Source organism: Stegodyphus dumicola, chromosome 9, assembly GCF_044657685.1.
Source record: "Stegodyphus dumicola isolate Sdum_Otavi_A_Nest chromosome 9, ASM4465768v1".
NCBI lineage: Eukaryota > Metazoa > Arthropoda > Arachnida > Araneae > Eresidae > Stegodyphus > Stegodyphus dumicola.
This window is the reverse complement of record NC_140776.1, coordinates 78,997,264-79,015,839: the sequence shown is the minus strand read 5'-3', so window position 1 is coordinate 79,015,839 and position 18,576 is coordinate 78,997,264.

Here is an 18,576-nt window from a genome sequence, read left to right as displayed (position 1 = left end):
CAACAGGCATCTGCATTAAGGGTTACGAAAGATTTCACGATTAATTTGCATGACGCAGTTTAGACTTACAACGTTCATTTATACTTCATATAGACATGATTCTCAAAATAATTATAAAATTCTTTATATTCAAGTTTTTAAACAATAATCTCAATTACAAAATAATTTCAAAATTCCTTCTTGTCAACAAAATAAATCCAAAATTTTTTAACATTAATTCAAAATTTTTTGACAAAACTTATAATTACTAATAACAATAAAATTTAAAAATCTTCCCTGAATAAAATTTTAGAATACTTATCCATTTTGATTTGATATTTTCGTAACACAGTGCCACATTTTTTTTTAGTCATCGAATTAAAATCATTTTGTAAGAAAACATCACACTTCCAGTATTGAGCAAGTTATTTTTAATGATGCAGTTGGAGACTTACAGCGCTATTTTTAGGACAGATAAATGAAGTTCCCAAATAGAAAATATAAGAGGTTATAGCGAAATAAATTTAGAAGTTTGCTTTCATATTTTTAATTTGAAATTTGAATTGATTATTTTTATTTTAAAGACTGGTTTGACTAATAGCTTTTTTAACTGCTACATAATTTTTGTGAATTCTTTCAATATGTTCTGTTACAATAGTTTTTAAACTTTCCAGGATAATGTAATCTTTTTCCAATAAAAAATTTTACTTTGTAAAATTATATATATATATATATATATGTATACACACACACTTTGAGGCTAACACACACACACACACACATATATATATATATATATATTCCATGTTTGTGATGACTGGATTATAATATATTGTTTTATAACTGCAGAAGTTCACTTTGTTATTCAACTTAGTCTCTGGATGGAAGAAATCAATCGATGGAAGAAGAAAAGTTCATCAAAAGTCACATATTTCCATATCTCAGGTAATGCACATAGATTCATCGACTACAGATTAGTAGACAAAAGCTATTATTTCTTAATGCATATTTAACATGTAATCCCAAACGTGTTTTATATATAAAATGTACCGTATTTGTTTGATATTAGAATGAATAAAATGTAGTTGTTTTTTCTTTCCCTGAAAAAAGAAGTATTAGTTCTTTATTATTCATCCAGCGCTGAGACAAATAAAAACATTTATAGAAGGCTTAATGTTTTATTTGAATCTCTCAAAGTATTCAAATTGCTTCTTTTTAAAGTTTCTTAGCACTAAACTGCAATATTTCATTATTTAAAATACGCCTAAGATCAAAAGGTACTTATCGATATTTCCAAAGATTAGGAAAATGTATGACACAGTCCTCTTGAAAGTGAAATTCATTCATGTTTTTTTTGTGTTCTGAACATTTTTCTAAAGTAAGCTGTAAAACTTTGGTAAATTTATAGAAGATTAAATGACAATTTCATCAAATACAAGAAAATATGTAACTCAAAAGTTTTACACATTTTCCACTCACTAAAAGCAAAGCTCCTATTTCAGGTTACCTTACATTTTATGTAACATACATATTAATGTGAAAGTCATTTTTTTCAGCTTTGAAGAATAATAGCTATGTAAAACATTGTTTAAGTTTTGCCTAATACAAGTATATACTGCTTGTGGTATAAAAAAAATGATGATTATACTTCGTTTAAGTGTAACTGAAGAACCAATAAATCAAATCAAATAACTTCCATAAAACACTCTGCATTAAGAAATGACACAGTTCTACAGAGTGACCGAAAAGTCCACTAACATTTGAAAATTCAATAATTCACTGAATAATGTGTGTAGAAAGATTTGAAAACACGCTTGAAATGTCATGGGGATTTATTGTAAGCAAAGAAAAAAAAAAAAAAAAAAAAAAGCTAGGCTCTGGAATTTAAAACTGATTACACCAAGAATACAGATATGAAAACAAGAATTTTGGACGTTCATGTTGAACGTAAGATATACTTTTTTTTCATAAATTATTTATATTAAAATGATTATTTCATTAAAAAACAATATTTTTTCCTACTCTGTCACGAATTTCAAGGCGTAAGTATAATTTATCTAGTACGATGCAACTACATCAGTGTAATAAGTATTTATTTTTACTTTTATTATATATATATACACAGGGTGGCCCAAAAGTCCGTTAACATTTGAAAATTCAGTAATTCATTGAATCATGTACGTAGAGAGGTAAAAACTGGCACACATGCTTCAAATGTCATGGGCTTATATTGAAAACAAAAAGTGCTTAAAACGGCCAACAGATGGCGTTTCATATGATAACAAAAGCAATAATTAGCATAACAACTCATTTTTATCTGATTATGTTCTTTATAACACATATTCAACATGTCGGCCATTATTCATAAACAATACATGCAGACGAGGGACAGTGTTCTGAACAGAACTGTACAGCATACCTGTAGGTATGGTGAGAAGTTGCCGCCGGATGTTGTATTTTAGCTTCCCTAATGAGGTCGAACGATGGCAGAGGACTTGCGATTTCAGTTAACCCTACAACCAATAATCCCGATCATAGATCAACAACCATAGATCTGGGGACCTGAGAGGCCAAGCGTGAAAGAAGTAGCGGCTGAGCGCGCGATCCTCACTAAGCGATGAATGCAAGAGATCTTCCACACGTGTAGCAATAAAGGGTGGAGCGCCATCTTGCATAAGACATACCTTCTAACAGGTGTTTAACATCCAGACTAGGGATGATACGTTTCTGTAACAAATCAGCGCACCTCGCACCGGCAGTTTGAATGGTGAAACCACGCATTTCCTCAAAGAAAAGAGGTCCGATCAAGCTTGTTGTGATAAATCCATATACACCGTGACCGATACTCGGAGGTGAGAATACAAAGGCGACAAAGTCTTGAAGGGACATATTCTTTCCCTCACTACAGCTCATTTCATACACGATTCTCATGTGGTGTACATATGTTTCATACACGATTCTCATGTGGTATACATATGTTTCATACACGATTCTCATTCTCATGTTCTCTCACTAACATTTGGCTGCACAGCGCTATATGTTGGCCTTTTCTTTTCTTTTGTTTTTGCTTTCAATAAAACCCTATGTTATTTGAAACATGTGTCAATTTTTACCTGTCTATCTACAGTATTCCGTCAATAACTGAATTTTCAAATGTTAGAGGACATGTGGGTCACCCGGCATATCTTCCATTCTACTAGACCGATTGACGAAATTTAATTTGCGTTTTTATATGTCTCGAAAGCGCGATTAAAAATATATAGTAGATTTATATATAACTTTGTCCAAACTTAGGTATTTTAACATAAAATTGGACTTTTTCTGAAATGATATACCGATTTTTTTCATATTTCGTTTCGACTCAATTCACGCAAAAGTGAAAAGTTTTTAAAGATTGCAAAAGCAGTGCTTAAAATATTAGTTCTCAAAATTTTAGCCCCTAAATACTAATTGAATTTCGTACATACTTATCGATATCTCTTCTTTTATTAAACTTACTTGATTTTTCTTCCACAGTTCGGAATTTATGTTCAATCCAAATAAAATTCACATATAGTTTTTGATTTATTTTTTAAATTAATATTTTTTGGTAATGTTTGCAAATTTTTCGAAAAGTTTTTTTGTATTATAACTTATAAAACTTTTGCCATCTCCTTAAAAATTAGATGTATTTGTAGACGTCGCTGCAAAATATTAGAGATTTTAATTCAAAATTTCTCAAGGCTATACATAAATCTAAGTTTTGCTTTTGATACATGATAAAAGCAAATTAAATTTCGTCAATTGGGTCAGTAGAACAGGAGATGTAGAACTGCTCCCCCCCCCCCGTTTTTTGTGCACATTTTTCAAGACGATTCCTAAGTCATGCCCATGGAGCCCTTTTGAATTCGTATGAAATGAATATAAATTTTGAAGAAGATTTTCATTAATCCTGTTGAATAGGTAATTTTTTCTGTTCAGTAAAATGCCAATATAGCAAATTAGTTTCCAAACTGAATAATAAAATAATGCCTTCGACAATAAATATATGAGTATAAATTTAAAAAATAAGTATATGATTCTGTTATGTAATAAATATATTTTTTTTATTTTTCAAATGCAAAGTTGCTTATCAATTGAAATTCAACTACATATTTAAAGCCATAAATAGTAGCAAATGCCAATAACACTCCTATTTCTCTTTATAAATGACGATTAAATTATATGTATTTATGCATATATGTTCTTCACATTGTAGAAAAACTATGGCACTTTTTTTCCCTCCACACAAATATGTCTATCCCAAAGCACGAATGTTGAATTTCGAATTTGTTTTTGATTTATTTCATATTTTGTACAAAATTATGTAGTTTTGATTAACAAATTCAGTGATTTAAACGCAATGTGTTGCCGCTTAACGAAGCAATGTGTTTCCGCTTTTGTTTCAAATTTAATCAGAAATTTCAGTGATTTAAAGGAAATGTGTAGCCATTGCTCGGAATAAAACAGTTTTAGCTTCAACGCACTACCGTGTTGGCATTCGCAAAGTATAAAATATTTAATTTCTCTTTCAGATTTATTCTGTTTGTTCTTAATTAACAAACTAAGGAATTTAAAAACAATAAAAATCTGTTCTTAATTTTTGTTATTATTAATTGGGCACGAGAAATTACACTAGCTAGATTCATTAAAATTTATATATATATTTTCGTTTTTATAATAATTATATTACACGGCTAGCCGCGCAAGCGGCCAGTAAAGTAAAAAAAAAAAAAAAATGAAAGCAAATAAAGCAGTTACAATAAAGAATTTTTAACATGAATATGCAACTGTAGTAAACAAATTTATATCGACAATAGGGAAAAATGTATCCGACCTGTTACTGATGCATTTACGAGGTAGAATGCTAAGGCATGTACATAGATAGCATTATCTAAAAGTAAATATAATAGCAAAATTTAGTGACACCCCCTACATTCAAAGCAGAAGTTATTAAAATTATAAATTGTATAAATGCATAATGAAGTAAATGGCAAAACAGTTGAAAGAAAAAATTCCTAGGAAACTAAAAAAACAAAAACCAATATTTTCTTTTATCTTGAGTTCTATATCCAATAATTTTTAATGAACAAATTCCCAAGTAAAATCTAATGACTAAATTAGATATCATTCCAACGTTTGGAGAATAGCATCATAATGGCAAATTTAAGACACCAGTGAAATCATAATCATATTAATAAATTGGTAAAGGCAAACTTTTTCAGTTTTCCAACTTTTACTTTATGTAAAAGAAAATGTGTTTAATATACTTCCTTGTCAAAGAGTAAGCGTTTGTTCTCTAACAATTTGCTATTATTATTATTATATTTCCAGGATAAAGCAGACTCTTTCCCAAATCATTCAATTATTTTTAATCATATATGATCAATAATACAATGCTGGCCGTTAAAATTAAAATAAAATACACCATGGTGTATAAATGGGAAGACTGCACAGCGGGTTTCTCATTCTGTATATCAAGATCTATCACTAACAGGATTTTCTTAGGCATTTTCATCACATGGCCCATTATGGATTTACATCAGGCTACATGAGAGTATTTATACTTATAGGGAAGTATTTATATCTCATAGGGAAGTATTTATGCAAGATTTCTACTGTTTAAATAGTAGAAATCCTACCTAAGTACTTCCGTATCAATGTAGCAATGGTTTTTCATTTGGAAATCGCATTTGAACGTTGATTGTTTGTGTAAAGGTCGTATTATGCCTCGTATAAAGAGGAATACCAGTACATGTAGGAATTAGACTGCGGCAGGATCGTTGCCTATCTGAAGTTTTATCGTTTCGCGACATTGTAGATCGTCATGATCGGGATGGACTGTCAGGCGAATATGGAATCGATGAGTCCAGGAGGACTATATTGAATGCCACGCAGGATCTCAGTCATCCCGGGCATTAACGCCCTAGAATACAGACATCTTGTCTTTGCGGGATCCGGACAATTACGGACCGAATTGTTGGTGATAATAATTCGCTCTCACAGAACACAAGTAACAAGTTATTGATATAGTAATTAACTTAGCTAAGCTATTTGGCGACCACAGTGGATATTACAAAGCTACATCAGATATGCAAATACGCAATGCAATACGCAACGAGCCATTTTCTATACTTTTTAAACATGAATAAAGCGAAACCACAGAAGCATGAAATCTTGGTTCTGGGATTGACGTCGTGCCGGCATGGCGCCTCTAGTGTCTAGTTTATATAAATTATAATTTCGTTTCCAGAATATTAATTTAAAAGAGGTTAACTACACGTTTCTTAAAATAAAGAAGAAAAAAAAATACTTAAGTTGACATAGATTTTGAAAATGTTTTCTCTTTTAAAGAATTTTTATTATTAAATTGTTTTTTTATTTTATTTTAAATTGTATTTTCCCTTGTTTGAACGCAGCCTTATAATGTAAACTTAATATATACTTAAGAAGATGTTACAAGTATTGAACAAGTTAGGTTAAGAGTTCGTTTGCTGTAGTAATGCTATGGCATGCATATCTACTCCTCTTTCGCTTGCCCTATTCTGATTAGATAGATAAGCAGAGAGGTTAACAGTTTATTTAATTGTTTTAAAAGTAACCGTATTTATTCAAATTTAATTCAATTAAAAATACCTTTGATATTATTAAATATTTTATGTTAAATTCGCAAATGACTGATATTTACATAAAAGTTGGTGGACTCCTTTCTTCATTTCTACAGAAGTATGTATGATTAAGTAAGTATGTATGATATTATTTGGTATGTATGATTAGTCAGGGAATTACTGTGCAGGCGGTAAAGTACGCACGAACGGAAAATATAGCCAATTAAGTATTTGACAGCTCTATGAGAAATAGAAACTAATTAAAGAGTAAAACTTTAAATTGCGAAATTTTCTCAAAATATATTCTCGTTTGCTATACAAAATACCTGATATTGATTTCTGTATACAGGGAGCTTAGGTGGTAGGAAACTGACGAAAAGATATCATTGGTCAGTAGCTTTCCTCAAAACATTTACGTGCTCCAAAATTAAGGCATTTAAACGCTACGCTTTTAATGATACTCTCAAAAGTTAATTGAAATCTCTGCGATGAAGCCAATGAGCTGAATTTAGAAAGCATATAATAGGGCAAAGGAAACACCGATTCAGATCAAAATATCTTCAAACACTATTAATAACTTGTACTCAACAGCTCTTCCTGTGCCAAATTTTGAAAGATTCGGCCAAATCGATCCCATTAGCCAGTCAAATCGATTTCCAGGCTGACTGAAGAGTACCGTTTCCTCTCGCAAATAGTTTTCCCGGCAGTAGAAAGCCCCTGGCAACACTTGGAAGGGACGTTTTAGTTCCGGGGCATCAGAGCGACGGTACGTGAGAATGGATGCATGTTGTTGGAGCATAATTTACGAGATAAGCAGTAATTAGTTATACCAATGTTGACTAACTTCAGTTGATGCTATTTTCAATCTCAAAGAGTAGGGTTTATTGTAGGAATTGTAGGAATCAACCTCGAAAGATTCTTTATTTGTGGATAAATTACAAAATAATTGCGCTTTGGGAATCTTTGGGGAAGAAATTTCAAAAGCATAAAAATCACAAGAAACGGCAACTAATTTGGTATTATCAGTGCAATTTTATAATCATAGACAGTGGAAAAGAATGCTACATCAAGCAAATTATTTTACTTTCAGGAACCAAGTTGCATCAAATACCCATTTTTTTTTCTTTTATGCAGTAAAAATCTGGAATATGCGCGAAGTTTTATTAGTAAGGGTTTTACTGGTGAATGCATACCAAATATAGCTATCGCGCAAGAGCTTAAACAATCAGTAAAATTAATGTTAAGTGTAAAATGAATAGCTATATCTAATTTTAATGAAAGCTAATTTTTTATTGTTTTTTTCATTTGATAACACTACGTTTGCGTTTCACACGCTTGCATTTCCCAGAACTCCTAGAATCAAAACAAATAATATAGGAACAAAAATTTACTCATATCGGCAAGTAATATGTATATTCCCCTACGCCACTTTTGTATGCATATACCTACACGACATATAGGTACTTTACATATGTGTTTTGTACTGATATGTATCACACGTAAAAGCAGTGGATTTTAGACATCATATAATCTTACATTTGGTTAATGGAATAAATTAGTCTATACGCCGAATATTCGAAAAAGTTACTTTGGATTAAAGAGTTTATCGAGGATATCAACGAGGAAAGAAGTAAGTATAGAGAGTACCAAGTTATTAGAGGCCTCAAAATGATTTGTAACTTTCATTTCTACTTGTAGAAAAACAGGCATGCAATAAAATGACATTGAAATCATGAATTACTCATCAGTTTGCAACATAGTGTGTTTTTCGGATCACGTTTTAAGCATATCCTTACAATGTAATTCAGAAAAGAGTTTAAATTAATAAAAAGCTAAATTTTGATGAACAAAGCTTAATATACAAACAACGAATTACTAGTTTGTTCCTAAGTTTACTATAAATTATCAATCGCCTTTTAAATCAGTTTGATTGCATTTTTTGTTTCTCATAGTATGTTTATATAGCATTCATTGGCTATTCCGAGCATTCCTCTATACGCATATTTTACAAAATGTTGTTTTTGAAAGGACAAAAAATGAGCATTTCTTTCAAAATTCATAGGACATTTCTTTAACGCTTCTTTTAGGTTAAATTTTGCTTAACGTTGTACTTACTACTTACAGAGCCAAGAGCCTTTAATCAATATGTAAACTATATTTTTACTTCTGAGAGAACAAGGATCTTCTCGATTTTTACGTGATTTTAAAAATCTTGCATTATGAAAATTTTTATTTAGAATATGTTTCATATATGTATGATTAATTAATGCTATATATAAATACTAAAATATTTGGACTCGTACGTGTCATGTACAAAACACTTTATATTTTATCATACAACTTTCGAAAAAATCCATATTTTGATGACGCAGTAAGTCAACACGTCTCACTCAGTATTTTTATATTACCAAGCTAAATAAAGCGAAGATTTTGTTGTCCATCTGTAATTGAACCAAATTTCAGTAAACTTCGGAACGACGTAAATCGAATATGTGATTTTATATAGTCATTCCAGTTTGTAGAACACAGGAAACCTAAGAAATGCAATACCATCGTCAGTATTTGAACTCCGAATCTCCGGATTACTAGCCTAACATGCTTCTAATTATACCACAAATGTAGGCGGTGAAGGAAGGAGAACATTTTTCAGAGAGAACAGGAGAAAGAGCGACCAGCAAAAAAGGAAATCTAGTGGCCAAATCTAAGTGACGACGAAATGTTGTCCACCACACTTTTAGTCGAGCGTCACTTCTAGAGATTTTTAAAATTTTCGAAGCCAGGAAACATGAAGAATCAACCTTTGCCCTAGCCAAGGTTCAGACTCCAAATTTCCCAATTGCCAGACAAAAGAACTTTTAATTACACCTCGAAGGTATGCAGTAAAGGACAAAAGCGAATCTTCTTTGAATGCAAAAAGTACATCAAAAGAAAAAAGGATTTGTTAACAGAGTACTTATTTCTAACTGGTAAGTTAACCAGTAAGTTTAAACTTAACGGCATTTGCTAATTTTTGTAGGTGCTATTTGTGATAAATAGCATACTACTTTAGTCGTTGGATACTGCTCTTTCCTTTTTAAATTTACGTTAAAGCATTTCCTTGAATAGATAATATTGTAACTTTAATACATTTTATTTACATTCAAAACTACCTTACGATATTTATCAAAGAAAACAAATAAAAAAAATAGTAGACTCGATTGAACACAGTTTTCCTTTGAAATTGCTTAATGCTATATAAGAATATTTCTTTAAATTAGTTGACTTTCAAATAATAAAATAATCAGTTTCAAATTTAAAATCTTCCAAGATTTTCCAGTTCCCAAATATCATAATCGGCAGAGCTTGCACTTTATTTACAGTGGTGGACAAAATTTTGGACACTTTTGGAAATTTTTATGTTTTTGAACTTTGTATGCTTATAGAAAATGTTACATTTCGCAAAATGCAACTTGTATACATCATTTTAAAGAGAATTTATTACTGAATTCAATACAAAACACAAAGTTCAATTATTTGCAATACAAAAAAAGTTATATGTACTTTAATATAAATAAAAATACAGTTATGAAGCGGTTTGTAATGTCTAGCTTTCCTGGCCAATCACTGTTCTTGTTCTGAGAACCAATCAAATGTTAGTAACTGCCAGTAGAAGCTGACATCATGTTTACACTTGAATAATTCATTATTTTGCTTTGTTCTGTAGAAGGAGGTTCTGTTTCTTATACACTGCAATTACAAGTAGAAATTTTTGTAAAAATTTTTAATATTTAGTCAAGAAGCAATGACATCAAATAAAAGAGTAGATTGGACACCTAGAAAGAGATGTAATATTATTGTGTTACGAGAAAGTGGTCTTTCCTATGCTAAAATTGCAAGACAGCTGGGTGGTTCAGTGACTACATCTGGAGTCCGAAAGTTTTGTTTACGATATCAGGAGACAAATTCAATAAAAAAACAAAGAAGGAGAAGGCCGAAGAAGGTGCACCACATCTATTGATGACAGAAGAATAAAAAATCTATGTCTCCAAGATAGAAAAATGTCATCAGCGGCCATCAGAAGTGATCTGAATGATGCTGGTGTTTCTGTCAGTTCAAGAACAATCAGGAGAAGATTAACAGATGTTGGACTGAGAGGTAGAATTCCACGAAAAAAGCCTTATGTTAATTTTCAGCAACGAAAAAAAAAGACTACAGTGGGCAAAGGAACACATTAATTGGACAGATGATCAGTGGTCACAAGTTATATGGAGTGATGAAACTAAGGTATCGTTATTCGGCGAAATATGTAAGACGTAGAATAGGAGAAGAGCTACATCTTCACTGCATTCAAGCAACTGTGAAAAACCCAGTTAGTGTTATGATTTGGTCATGCATGTCAGCAGATTGTATTGGTCGCCTTCATGTCGTCGATGGGACACTGAATGCCAGAAAATACATTGACACTATTCTAGAACCAAAACTTCTACCTTCCATCAGAGATCTCTTCCCAACAATGCTTCGTTTATTTTTCAGCAGGATTCTGCTCCTTGCCACACGGCCAAAATATCGGAAGAGTGGTTTCGTACAAAGAGCATTAAATTCTTGTCATGGCCAGGAAACAGTCCTGACCTCAATCCTATCGAAAATTTGTGGCACCGCTTGAAAACTCTTGTCCGAATGAGGCACCCATCAAATAAATGTGAACTGATTGAGGCTATAAATTGTTTCCTGGCATCATGTAATAACGAAAGAAGAGCTTAAAACTCTTGTCAGCTCAATGAAAATGTGAAGCTGTAATGTGATGCTGTAATTAAAAATAAAGGGTACCTTACTAAGTACTGATAACTCACTGCAATTATCACTATCTAATGTATATCGATAACTATTATCGTTTAACTTTTTTTGTATTGCAAATAATTGAATTTTGTGTTTTGTATTGAATTCAGTAATAAATTCTCTTTAAAATATATATACAAGTTTGCATTTTGTGAAACGTAACGTTTTCTATAAGCATACAAAGTTCAAAAACATAAAAATTTCCAAAAGTGTCCACAATTTTGGCCACCGCTGTAATTTCAATTTTTTTTTCAATCTCATTTTAGAGCATATTTCTTTAAACTAGTTGACTTTCAAGTACTAAAATAATCCACTTCAAATTTAAAATTAAAGATTTTTTCAAATCCCAAATATGACTGTGAAATGCAAAATCAGCTAACCTTAAAGTTTACTTCATTTCAATTTTTATAAACTTAGTTTATTGGCGGTAGCAGAATGTTCGCATTTTAAATGGTATTTTCAATAAAAGTAAGATATGATTATCGCCCTTTCATTTTTATTGCTTAATTTTCCTTCTTTTTTTTCACATTTTCAGAGGTGCTTCAACATAAATTGCAAAATATTGTTTTAAGCTTATAAGGTGTTTCTCCCGCCTTCTTAGCATGTCTTCGTAGTGTAGTGGTCAGCAAGCTCGGTGCGAATTCGAGAGGCCCGTTGTTCGAAACCCGGCGAAGGCGTTGCTCATTTTTTTCATATCTCCTGCTTCGAAATAACCTAATATCTCTACAAGCTAACGTTTAGAAATGTTGGCAATGAATTTATAAAGAATATTCACTTCCGAAATTGTGTCGTATAGAAAGTAACGAAAATAGTTTTAGGTGGTGTAAATTAATATTTAATTAAGGATAATGAGAGCTGGTGTGCTTAATAACGCATACAAAATGAAATGTTGATTCCTCTGTTTGAGGGTACAGAGGAATATTTTGCTTTCGAATATATGGTCTAAGAATTCCTGTAGTGGTTGCCAAAGCGTGACTAAGAAGATATTTTTTGATGAGTCGTGAAGATCATTTTACCTTTGTTTTGTCATACAATTTTGTATAGATAAAATCTCAAACCATCCTCATTAAAAATTGTAAAATACAAATAAATAAAGAAACACCAAATAATTAAAAACAGTTAAAAAACAATTTTTTCAATTGAAATTGAAGTTTCTACACAGAAACAAGCAATTGGGGTAGCGGGAAGGAAGTCAAACTTTTATGTGCGTAAAATTGAAAGTTTACTTTTAATACCACTCTGCACAAAGACAATGAATAGTGCACAAACTGAGTTATTCAGTATTCTACTAAAAGTTTCAAATGTGAACTAATGGAGTCCCCGTTAGGCTTAGCGAAACATAAACAACTTCTAAATTGCTAACAATACTACAACTACTGCATTCAGATTAACTAAAGGTATAAAGTCCTTAATTGGAACATAAGAACAATATAATTCAATCACTTTTAAAGCAAAAAAATCCACAATTTACCAACACATAAGAATGAAACAACTGAGCTCACCGAGCCGGGTAACAGAATGAGTGTATATATTTATATTCGTTTGGCATGGCAGATTGCAACTAAAAAGGGAGGTGCACAAATCCATGTTATAGCAGTCCCATATACAAAATTTCAACGTTCTGAGAGGCTACTGGCTTTTGAATTATGGAGATGCATTTTTACGTCAGAAAACGAAAAAATGCAGACGTCACGAAAAAATATCTTCTGAATTTATTTTAAATCCATTTTACAATCCGTTTTGGAAAAAACGAATCTTTTATTCTGTCTGGACATACTGAAATTACGCAAAAACATCGTTCAAATAGATTCCAGAACTGCTAAAATGAATTGTTTCGTTGAAATGCGATAACCGAAAATTTTTCGCGATTACAATACTCCCTTCTTTTCGTACAAGTAAAAAATTCTTTGTGTGTTTGAAGTTAGTAAAAATTAAAATGCTCAGTGCGTATCGAAAGAAAGAGAGAACAATCTCTCATCTTAAGGAACTTACGTCTCATTCTTTATTTCGAATGGCATTGAGAGGAAAAGTTATAACACGAGTTATTTTTCTTTATAATTACCTTTGTTTGCTTTGCCATTTCTAGTTCTTATATGTTATATATTTACTAAATAAAATCGATCATTTCTCCAGTTAAAAATTTCATTTAATCTGCATATGCTGATTCCATCATTGTACATAACGGAAGAAAACATTTTATTTTTATAACAAATTAGATAATTATTGTTGTTTTCGAAAGTATTTCAAAGACAATGTCACATTTTATTATTTACATATTTTTTTCTTTTAATATAACTACAAGTTCATCTGTTAAAGTAATTTTCTTTTAAACAGGGCTGAAAGCAGATGAGGGCTTCTTTACTTTATATCATTTTTTAAAGCTAATGGAGTTTTCTAACATCTTTATTTTTTAAAATTTTTCTTTATTGAAGAAGGCAATGAGAAAAGGGAAGGAATTCGAAACGACATAAACTTGCTTTCAAGAACAAGGTACAAGAGTAATTTTGTTCTTGGATTTCTCTAGACATGCTCCCTTTCTAGGATGCATTATATCATTGGAAAATGTCATATCCTTTCGCTTGATGCTAAAATACATGGAAAGGAATTTTATCTTATTTCATTCAAAGCATACTAAAAAGCTGAGTAGTTTTGTTTCTGCAGTAAAAGCGACGTTACTTTTAATGTTGATCATAGAAATATTTTTATCGTGAACTATTATAAGAAACTATTATAAGTTTGTAACTAGTTTCTTATAGAAACTAGTTACAAACTGCAATTAAGTATTATCTCTCTCTAAACTCCTAATATTTCATTTCCTTCATTTGACAATTGTTAGCAAGTAAAAGGATTTGGTAACTGACCGAACTTTATTGAATTAAATGTTTGAGACTCTCCTTAGCTCCATATTTCTAAAAGATTATTTAAAGCGTGATTAGATTTGAATTTGAATTTGTTTATTATCATGTTAGGCAGACTAGATCATTATCATTATCATTATAAGGGCACAGCTCCGATCATCCTAGCCGGCACAAGCCGACCATATGATAAAAAAATGGGACAGGCCAAAAAAAAATATATATATATATAAGAAAAAACATATCAAGTCCAAAATCTGAGTCTCAGTGCAGAATAACAATTCTATCTTTGTTCGTATATATAATCTTCATTATTGTCTCTGCAAAATCTTTCAAATTTGAATAGTTCCTTTTAAAATTTTCCTTAAAATTCTTTCTATATTCCATATATATTCTTTATATACCAGATACAGGATATTACAGTCATACTATGAGTTTATACAAGTTTTATAATACTCGCATATATATATATATATCCAACCCTTTAATCGGTTTAAAAATTCATGTTTTGGCAATGCCAAATTAAAAACATTTTTTAAACTTAATTTTTGACAAATAACAAAATCTGTTAAAATGTTAAATGTTTTCTCCTTTATACTGAAATAAAGGCTATCTTTAATGTTTCTTTCGATTCCTATATGGCAAAGTTTCATACCCGTTATGAAAAAACAGGAGAAGTTTGACTCTCGAAAAAACTACTGGCCTCGGTATTTAATTTCAAAATTTGCAATTTTTGATCTCCAAATCATATTATTTCAGTTTACGTTATCGATGGTGATCAAAAGGCGTAGCCTATGAAAACGCATTAACATAATAACGTCAAGAGAACGAAGCTGAAACTAAAAAGGTTATTTCATGCTAATCCAAAAGTTTTATAATGATAACAGATTGTGATTCAAAAGCTAAATAATAACGCTGCCTTCGGAGGTCTAGTAAATATTTCCACGATTCTAATAACAACACTCTTTACAAAACATGCAAGGAAAAATATTCGAAGTGTTTATTGTTTTCATTTCCTGCATTCAGAGTTCTTCCAAAATATGAGCCATTACCGCTTGAAGGAAGCATTGGTTGCAATAATCCAGTGAAAATAAATGTGTAGCTGTAACATGAAAAATTAAGTCTTTTCTCTATTAAATAAGTACACTAATTTGCTATAAAAAGAACAGAGAATACTATTTGGCTTTGATGATTATATCAGCTCGCTTTAAATATGAGAATCTATTTTCATTATTTTTAATATTTGGGTGTCTAATAGTCATATCACAAATTGCTTTGTTTAAAATTGTTTCAGGCATTGTATGAAAAACTGCGTGCTAAGATCAGTGTGTAGTTTCTTTTTAATCTTACATTTATTTATTTTAAAATTATATATTAACTTTTCTCAGAGTTTAATGCTAAAAGTTTTAAGAGGTATTAGAATATATTTTGAAGTTTTCAGACTGCATTTCTTTTTAATAATAATTTATATTAATTTATATATTAGTATTTATTATTTTATATTTTATCTGTTTATGTATCAATGTATCATTATTGTCTTTTTATCTGTGCATGACTAGGTTCCGGTTTGACAAGAAACTTTCACTCTGCCGATGTTCCGGTTTAATTAAAAACGAACTTTTCTATGCCTCTGAATGGCAACAGTGAGAACTTGACTTTCGATTTGTTTTGACGCAGCTCGAGCGCTGCTCAAGAGATGTAGCATTAGATTTGTTTCTAAATTCTAGATTAAATTAATTTGTTTAGTATTTAATAAATCCTTTTAAAACTAGATTTGAGTATTTTTATCATAGAATTATAACTGAACTTCCGCTTGCAGAAATTTAGATGTGGCATTTAGATACGTCGTTACATTCATAGTTAGATGCGTAAGCAGCGCCATTCCTTGATTCGATTAGTGTACATTAGTGCATATATAAACGACTAGGTTATATGTTAATGCATTATATTATTGTTGTATCATATCTCCTTTCTATTAGTATTATTTTTTATATATTATTTAATCTTATCATTTTCATTTATTTTCTTGTTGATAGTAGTATTACCATAATTTTGTTATTTATAGCATATTTTAATATTCATATTGTAATGCTATTTGTGTTAGTATATCTGTACCCTATTCTCTACTGCGCTAGATATTATGTATTATTGCTGCATTATATCTCCTTTGTATTATTGAGTTATTTACTTACTTCGAAACAGCTTTAGTATAGCCCACCTTCAAAGTTTGGCGAATTTGGTTTGGCGCCAAAGCACATGAAATACGTTGTTTTGAAAAATGGTTGCCATCCAGATTTTCGACGAAACTCCGTGTTTCAAAAAATGGCAGCCATCTTGATTTCACCAGAAATCGTGGATAATGGAAATACGTTTACGACTATTATACACGATTTTAAGAAAAAGAAATATTAAGAAATGATTAATAAAAATGATTAAGGTTAAAAGGATGTAATTTTAAAACAATACCGGAAACCTTTAGCTATTTCACCTTTAATAAATAATTTGGTGTGACGTCACAAGTTGGCTGTGGTGTTCTCCATGCTACGCGTAATTTCTATTTTCTCTTTAAAAAAATAATGAATTGTTTATTATTGTAAATTAACATCAAATTCTTTAAATTTACATTTCTGAGCTTAGGCGTAACTGAAAATAAGTATAATAAATTGTTTATATTTAAAATTATCATGATACAGTAAGCGAATTCTACCGGTTATTACAACGATAAAGAACGTCGCAGTCTCATACTTGTATTTCATACAGCTTCAGTATTTTCAAATATTTTTAAGCTTTAGCATTTATACAAATAAAAAAAAGTTTTTTTAATTAATACTCTGGAACATATCAATTTTATCATATTTACGAATTAACGTTTTGCTACGTAACAACATAATCCCTTATATACCAGTAAGTAGATAATTTTCATTATTTTCTAAAAATTTTAAACTTCACATTAATGAAAAACAGGTTCTTAAATTCCTAAATCACATTTTATTCTCTGTAGGCAGGCATACTAGAATTCTACACATAAATAAATAAAAAATTTAATTTCTCGCAATGAAAGAAAATATTATAAGAAAATAAATACTACAAATTAGGAACACTAAGCAATGCTTCACATACACACACACATACAGTGTCTCACAAAAGTGATGGGACACTTGTGCTTTACAAAAGGAAACTGTAGTAAAATTAATTTAAAAAAACATGTAAAAATTTTTGTGGGTGTGTTTCATACTTAAATTTAGTAACAATTATTACATAACATACATTTTCTCAAAATATTAATTTAATAAAAATACAATTGTTTAGAACGGAGCAAAAAATGGTTCACATAAGTGATGGGACACTTACTTTTCCATCAAATATTTATCCAAAAAGTTTACTTTATAAAAGGTTTTAATATTTTGTTGGATTTCCTTTTACTTTTAAAACATGATTTAATCTTCTTGGGATGGATTCGACTAATTTTTTTGCGATTTCTGGAGTGATTTTACTTCATTCTTCTTGAAGCACCGATTTTAATTGTTGTTTTGAAGAAATGGTGTGTTTGCGAAATTCTTCCCTGGGTTTTATCCACACCAAGATTCTACCGTCAGAATAAATTTATTAAATTTGCTCTCATCAGCAAATATAACTTCATTCCAGTAATCAGAATTCTTATTTATGCTGGATTTTGCGAAAGCCAGTCTGAGGTTTCTATTCTTTTCACTCACGAAGAATTTTTTCCTGGCTGCTCTACCGTGATATCCAGCAGATCGAATTACTCTTCCAATAGTCTCAGGATTAACAATTACTCCATATAATGCTTGTAAATCAGCAGCAACTTTAGGAGCACTCATTCTTGGATTTTTTTTTTAATATTTCGAACGATAATTCGCTTTATTCCATTGGATAGCTTTGATGGTCGGCCAGGTCTTCTTTTATCTTGAATCATATGATTCTTTTTATATCGTTTAATGATATTGAAAACTGTTGAATGACTCAGGTTAACTGTTTCAGCAGTTTCTCTAATAGAATTTCCACGTTCAATATGCAAATTAATAACTAATTTTCGAATTTCAGGCTAAGTTTCTTTTCGTTTAGCATTCATGGCTGCACAGAGATAAAAAACACAAAAATTCCAAAACAAACTGGAGAGAAATACTGCAGACGATTTTATAAATTATTGCCAATTGCTTTTGAGTAAAAATAAAAACCCCCAAAAATATTTTTATTGCTTACTTCAGACGATTTTTGTTGCATAGTACGTAGTAGTATCTAATGCTGTCCCATCACTTATGTGAACCATTTTTTGCTCCGTT